Below are 7,021 nucleotides of genomic sequence, written 5' to 3'. Positions count from 1 at the left end.
AAAAACTTTTTAGTGAGAATAATGGAACAATACATGATCAATTAGTAACACAGATATATTAAGCTCGTTGTCTTTTTTTTTTAAATGTTTATTATTTATTTTTGAGAGAGAGAGAGAGAGAGAGAGAGAGAGACAGAGCGTGAGCAAGGGGGAGGGGCAGAGAGAGAGGGAGACACAGAATCCGAAGCAGGCTCCAGGCTCTGAACTGTCAGCACAGAGTCCAAGACGGGGCTCGAATTCATGAACCATGAAATCATGACCTGAGCTGAAGTCAGACGCGTAACTGACTAAGCCACCCAGGCACCCCTCATTGTCTCTTTATTTAAGATAAGGATTTGTTTCTAGAATAATAAAATGAGTCTGTTGTTTGGTTTCAGTGCTACAGCACCAAGAATCCCAACTCCCAACACATATCTGCAATTGGAAAGGAAAGGCAAAACATATTTAATCCCTTTCTAGATTTCAGTGAAACATGTTTATACCTACTTTGCATTATAAACAGTTGTCAGCTTTCTGAAGTGATGGTTAATGTATCACTGAAAATAACAGAAGTGCTGGAGGTTTGAAATGTTTATGGGCAGGCTGTGTAACATGGTGTATCATAGGTCCACCCCAAGTCTCAGTGATCTGTAGGAGGTCGCAGAGAACTTAGCATATAGTCATACTCACAGCTATGCTTTCACAGCGAAAAAATATAAAACAAAATCAGCAAAGGGAACAGGCACAAGGGGCAAAGTCCACAGAAAACCAGTCCAGAGAAAAAGTTGTGACAACATGTATGAAATATTGTCTCCCAAGGAAGCTCATCAGAGACTCAGTACCTAAGGTTTTATTTTACTGGGAGCTGGTCACATCGGCATCCTCTGTCTAGCACACACCTGAATTCCAGAGTCCCAGAAGGAAAGCAGGTGTTCGGCATAAGGTGTTCAGCAGGTGTTCACACTGTTTTCATAAACAGTTCCTTCACAGTGAACCGCTATTTTCAGTGGTGGGAACCCTTCTAAAATCCAAGTTCCCGAATACTAGTAAAGCGCCAATCTCACAAGAAGGACTTTTTAACATTAACTCTTTTCTGAAGACGTAGCTCACCACTATACTATCTACTTTGGTCTTACCCTAAGTGATAATAACTATGAAATGATAGGGTTTTTTTTTTTAAGTTTATCTACCTATTTTGTAGGGGGTGCAGAGAGAGAGAGAGAGAGAGAGAGAGAGAGAATCCCAAGCAGGTTCCATGCCATCAGCGCAGAGCCCAGTGCAGGGCTCAAACCCACAAACCATGAGATCATGATCTGAGCCGACACCAAGAGCCAGATGCCCAACCAACTGAGCCACCCAGGTGCCCCAGTTTTGGTGTGCTTTTTATAGGTAATACAAATTGAAAGAAATACATAACCATTAAAATTTTAAATATTAATGTTGACATCATCTCATACCCATTGGGATGGATAGTATAAAAACAAAAAGAAAACAAGCAAAACAAAACACAACACAAAATAGCTAGGGCCGGCAAGGATATGGAGAAATTGAAATCCTTGTGCACTGTTGGTGGGAATGTAAAATGATGAAGCCTTTATGGAAAACAGTTCCTAAAGAAATTAAAAATGGAATTACCATATGATTCAGCACTTCCACTTCTGGGTGTATACCCAAAAGAATTGAAATCAGGGTCTTAAAAACCTATGTTCATAGCCGATTATTCACAATAATAACTAAAATATGGAAGGAACCCAAGTGACCATCAGTAGATGGGATAAGCAAAATGTGTTACATACATACATTGGAATATTATACATATTATCCATACAGTGGAATACATATATTGGAATATTAATCAGCCTTAAATTAGGAATGAAATTCCTCAATATGCTACAGCATGGATGAACCTTGAGAACATTATGCTAAGTGAAATAAGCCGGTCACAAAAAAGACAAATATTCTATGATTCCATTTATATGAGGTACTGAGAGTGGTCAGATTCATAGGCAAAAAACCAATGGTGGTTGCTTGAGGCTGAGGGATGTGGAGAATGGGGAGTTATTGTTTAATGCATATAGTTTCAGAATTGCAAGATGGAAAGAGTTATATGGGTGGATGATGATGATGGTTGTACAATAGTGTGAATGTTCTTAATGCCACTGAATTGTATGCTTAAAACTGTTTATGGTGGTAAATTTTATGTTTTGTGTACTTTACCACAAAAAAAATCAAAAATAAAAAAGTAATAGGAACAGTGATTATATAGATCATATCGTTCCAATAACTGTTTACATAATAACTCTATTTTTTTTTAATTTTTTTTAACGTTTATTTTTGAGACAGAGAGAGACAGAGCATGAACGGGGGAGGGTCAGAGAGAGAGGGAGACACAGAATCAGAAACAGGCTCCGGGCTCTGAGCTGTCAGCACAGAGCCCGACGCGGGGCTCGAACTCAATGACCGAGAGATCATGACCTTAGCCGAAGTTGGCCGCCCAACCGACTGAGCCACCCAGGTGCCCCATAACTCTATTTTTAAAAAAGTAAAGGGATGTGGAAAGATACACTATGCTAACACTAATCAAAAGAAAGCTGGAATGGCTACACTAATTTCAGAGCAAACTTCAGATCAAGAAAAATTACCAAGAAGGAGCATTACATAATGATGAGGGATCAATTCTCTAAGAAAACATAACAATCTTTAATGTGTATGTGCCTAACAACAGAGCATTAAAATGCATGAGGCAAAAACTGATAGACCTGAAAGAAGAAATAGAGGAGTCCACTATTATAGTTGGAGACTTTAATGTCCCTCTATCAGAAATGGACAGATCTAGCAGACAGAAAATCAGTAACGACATAGTGGAACTTAACAGCAGCATTGGTCAAGTGGATATAATCGACATATATAGACTACTTCATCCAACAACAGTGGAATATACATTTTTCTCAAACTTACATCGAACATTCACCAAGATAGACCACATTTTGGGCTATAAAATATACCTTAACAAATTTAAAAGAGTAGAAACTATATTATATATGCTCTCAGGCCACATTGGAATCAGACTAGAAATCAATAAGAGAAAAATACCTAGAAAATTAGAAAAGAAGAAAGATGTAAAGTCCGTAATCTAAGCTTCTACTTGAGGAAACTAGAAAAAGAGAGAGAGACAATTAACTCTAAAGTAAGCAGAGAAAAATAAATAATAAAAATTAGAACAGAAATCAATGAAATTGAAAACAGGAATTCAATAGAGAAAATCAAGGAAGCCAAAAACCAGAGGTTTATTGATAAACTTCTAGCCAGGCTAACTAAGAAAAAATTCTAATATTGGAAATGAAAGAGGGCACATTACTAGAGATCCCAGGGATATTAAAGGGATACTCTAAATAGCTCTATGCCCACACGTAATAACCAAAATAAAATGGATTAATTCTTTGAAAGACACAACGTGTGAAAACTCATACCAGAAGAAATAAACAATCTGAATAGATCTATATCTATTAAAGAAATTGAATCAAGAGGCACTTGGGTGGCTCACTTGGCTAAGCTCCCGACTTCAGCTCAGGTCATGATCTCACGTTCTGTGGGTTTGAGCCTTGTGTGGGGTTCTGTGCTGACAGCTCAGAGCCTGGAGCCTGCTTCGGATTCTGCGTCTCCCTCTCTCTCTGACCCTCCCCTGCTTGCACTCTGTGTCTCTCTCTCTCTCAAAAATAAATAAACGTTAAAAAAAAGTTTTTTTAATAAAGAAAGAAATTGAATAAATAATAACTTTTGAAAACAGAAAATGCACCAGACCCAAATGAACCAACTGGTTTACTGGTGAATTCTACCAAACATTGAAGGAAGAAATTATAACAATTCTCCACAGTCTTGTCCAGAAATTAGAAGCAGAGGGAATAATTCCTAATCCATTCTATGCAACCAACACTACCCTAATACCCAAACCAAGCAAAGACATTACAAAAAAAGAAAATTAGAGACCAACATTTTTTATGAATAGAGATGCAAAAATCCTCAATAAAATTAGCAAGTTGAATCCAACAATGTATAAAAAGAATTACACACCATGACCAAGTGAGATTTATTCCAGATATGTAAGACTTGGTCAACATTCAAAAATGAATTAATGTGATCCATTACATCAGCAGATTAAGGACAAATCACACGATTATAGCAAAATACATGCAGAAAAAGCATTTGACAAAATCTAACACCCATTAACGAAAAAAACTCTCAGAAAAGGGAATAGAGGAAACTTCTCAATTTGATAAAGAACATCTACAAAAAACCTACAGCTAACATCATACATAATGGTGAGAAACTAGATACTTTCCCACCAAGATCAGGAACAAGGCAAGAGTGCACCCTGTTGGTCCACAACCTGGCCCCTTTACACAGAGGGCAAGGAGAGACTGAAGAAAGAGGCAGACTATTCCAGATTGGTAGGTGGCAGTTTCAGTAAGCAAGAGAACGTACTTATGAGGCTTGTCTTGGGCAACCACAAGAGAAGTAGATCTCTGCACCTGCCTGCCAGAATCTTAAAAGTTATATAGAGGCGTTAACTGGGTTTCGTCATGTATACCATCCAGATGGTCTCAAGAGCACATTACTATCTCAAGGTCGTGTCCTTGGGCAGCTTTTAACACAGGGAAGGCAAATGACACACACATTCCAAGGATAGGGGAGGTGGTAAGGAGCCTCTGATTTCCCAGGCCCAGCTTGTGGGTCAACTGGCAGTCATGTCCTCCCAATAACCTCTGCCAATATCCCTTCTAACACCACTCTTTTTCAACATCATACTGGAAGTCCTAGAGAATGCAATAAGACACAAGAAAAAGAAATAAAAGGTATACAGATTGGGAAGGAAGAAATAGAACTTTTTTTGTTCATAGATTATAATTTTGAAAATCTGAATTAATTGGCAAGAAAACCTCCCAGAACTAATAAGTGTTTATAGCAAAGTTGTAGGATACAAAGTTAATATACAAAAGTTAATTGCTTTTTCATATAACAGCAATGAACAATTGGAATCTGAAATTAAAGTCATAATACCACTTACATTAGCACCCCCCAAAATGAAATATTAGATACAAATTAACCAAATATATAAAAAATATATACAAGGAAAACTCTGGTGAAATACGTCAAACAAGAACTTAAACAATGGAAAGACATTCCATGTTCATGAACAGGAAGACTCAATGTTTTCAAGATGTCAGTTTTTCCCAACTTAATCTATAGATTCAACACAATCCCAAAGCAAATCCCGACAAGTTATTTTGTGGATATTGACAAACTCATTCCAAAGTTTATATGGAGAGACAAAAGACCCAGAATAGCTAATGCACTATTGAAAGAGAAAAACAAAGTTGGAGGACTGACACTACTCAACTTCAAGACTTAATATAAAGATACAGTAGTCAAGACAGTATGATATGGACAGGAAAATAGACAAAAAGATCAATGGAACAGAAAAGAGTGCCCAGAAATAGACCCACACAAATATAATCAAAAGATCTTTGACAAAGGAACAAAGACAATACAAAGGACAAAAGACAGTCTTCAGAAAATGGTGCTGGAACAATTGGACATCCACATGTAAAAAAAAAAAAAAAAGAATCTAGGCACAGACATTTCATAGAAATTAACTCAAAATGGAACTTAGACCTACATGTAAAACACAAAACTATAAAACTCCTAGAATATAACACAGAAGAAAACCTAGATGACTTTGGGTTTGGTGATGACTTTTTAGATACAACACCAAAAGCACAATCTGTGAAAAAAAGAATTGGTAGGCTAGACTTCATTAAAATTAAAAACTTCTGCAAAAGACATTGGTCAAGAGACTGAGAAGACAAACCACAAAGGCTGGGAGAAAATATTCACAAAAGACATAGCTGATGAAGGACTATTATCTAAAAGAAACAACTCTTAAAACTCAGCAATAAAAAATGAACAAACTGATTTTAAAATGAGTGAAAGATTGGAACAGACACCTCACCAAAGAAGATATATGGATGGCAAATAAGTGTATAAAAAGCTGCTCATTATCATATGCCATTAGGGAATTGCAAATTAAAGCAAGAGTGAGATACTATTACATACCTATTAGAATGGCCAAAATTCAGAATACAGACAACACCAAATGCTGGTGAGGACATGGAACAATAGTAACTCTCATTCATTGATGATGGGAATATAAAACGACACATGCACTTTAGAAGACAATTTATCAATTTCTCTTAAAATTAATCATACTTTCACCATAAGATCCAGCCTTTGTGCTTCTTGGTTTTTACCCAAATGGGTTGAAAACACGTCCACACAGAAACTTGCGTATAGTTGTTTACGGCACCTGTCTTAATCCATTCATTCTGCTATAACAGAATACCATAGACTGGGTGGATCACAACAGAAATTTATTTCTCACAGTTTTGGAGGCTGGAAGTGCAAGATCAAGGCACCAGAAGATTTGGTATCTAGTGAGGGCCCACTTCCTGGTTCCCAGTCAGTCATCTTGTGTCCTCACATGGATGAAGGGGTGAAGGAGCTCTAACCCATTCATTACGGCTCCACTCTAATTACCTAATCACCTTACAAAGCCTCACAAAAAAACAAATACCATCACTTTAGGGATTAGGTTTCAACATATGAATGGGGGGAGGGGTGGGGTAGGGCAGGATACAGTCTATAGCAGCAGCTTTATTTGTAATTGCCAAGACCTGAAAGCAACCAAGATGTCCTTTAATAGGTGAACAGATAAACTGTGGTACATCCAGACAATGGGATATTGTCCAATGTTTAAAAAAAAACAATGAGTTATCAAGTCCTGAAAAGACATGAGGGTTTCTTAAATGCGTATTACTAAGTGAAAGATGTCAAACTGAAAAGGCTACATGCTGTAAGACTCCAACTATATAACATTCTAGAAAAGGTAAAACTATGGACACACTAAAAAGATTAATGGTTGCCAGGGATTAGGGGAGAGGGAGGGATAAACTGGAGGAGCACAGAGGATTTAAGGGCATCAAAA

Source organism: Prionailurus viverrinus, chromosome C1 (assembly GCF_022837055.1).
Source record: "Prionailurus viverrinus isolate Anna chromosome C1, UM_Priviv_1.0, whole genome shotgun sequence".
NCBI classification, from domain to species: Eukaryota; Metazoa; Chordata; class Mammalia; order Carnivora; family Felidae; genus Prionailurus; species Prionailurus viverrinus.
The sequence above is the reverse complement of the archived record's forward strand: the minus strand, read 5'-3'. Positions refer to the sequence as shown.